Raw genomic sequence first — 696 nt, forward strand, 5'->3', positions numbered from 1 at the left:
GAGGAGGAGGAGGAGGAGGAGGAAGAGGATGAGCAAGAGCAGTAAGGAGTGGAGGAAGAGGTGAAGGAAGAGGAAGAGGAAGAGGAGGAGGATGAGGGGCAAGGAGACAAGGACTAGTTGACCACGTCCTTGTCCATGGTATGACTATGAGGGAGGTTGGGCAATGAGTTCAGCCAAACTTAAGTTGCTTCACCGTCGCCTCGATCATAAGAACCTCCAGGGAGGAAAACAGGGATGTGTACCTCAGTGTGCTCTACTGTAACTTTTGAGTGCTGTACTCTGTTACGACACATGCATCAAATGGCCTTACATACAGATAGAGTTTCTGTCTGCTTCCATTTTGTAAAAAGGATGTTACAGTAATCAGTACTTCTATTTTTGTAGGACACCGAGACGATGGAATGGAAGAAGCCTGACTCGACACTTCAGCTGATGCCAGGAGGATCAGGCCAGAGGATTCCCCCCCGCTGCCTAGCTGGGGTCAGTATAGCCTGTGATGTGGACGAGATTCTCTGGCCTGACCCAGAGCAAAGATGTGATGCTGGGGCAGAATAGTTTTTGTTGTTGTTTGGTGTATTGCACTGTACAGTACATTAAAGAATAAAAAATGTGCAAATGTATACGCATGTGTTCATTATGTGAAAAGTTCCTTGAGGGGGAGAACCACAAGCAACATAACTTATTACTGGTTTTTGT

The 696-nt window shown here is 46.6% G+C and overlaps 1 protein-coding gene across 1 annotated transcript in view; it reads right to left on the reverse strand.

Annotated features, from left to right (window-relative positions):
- Window positions 1-696, reverse strand: part of LOC107570266 (chloride channel protein 2-like) — a 26,254-nt gene that overhangs the window by 20,387 nt on the left and 5,171 nt on the right. The gene's annotated exons all lie outside the window — the stretch shown is intronic.

Source organism: Sinocyclocheilus grahami, unplaced genomic scaffold (genome assembly GCF_001515645.1).
Source record: "Sinocyclocheilus grahami isolate Dianchi unplaced genomic scaffold, SAMN03320097.WGS_v1.1 scaffold1435.1, whole genome shotgun sequence".
Classification (NCBI taxonomy): domain Eukaryota; kingdom Metazoa; phylum Chordata; class Actinopteri; order Cypriniformes; family Cyprinidae; genus Sinocyclocheilus; species Sinocyclocheilus grahami.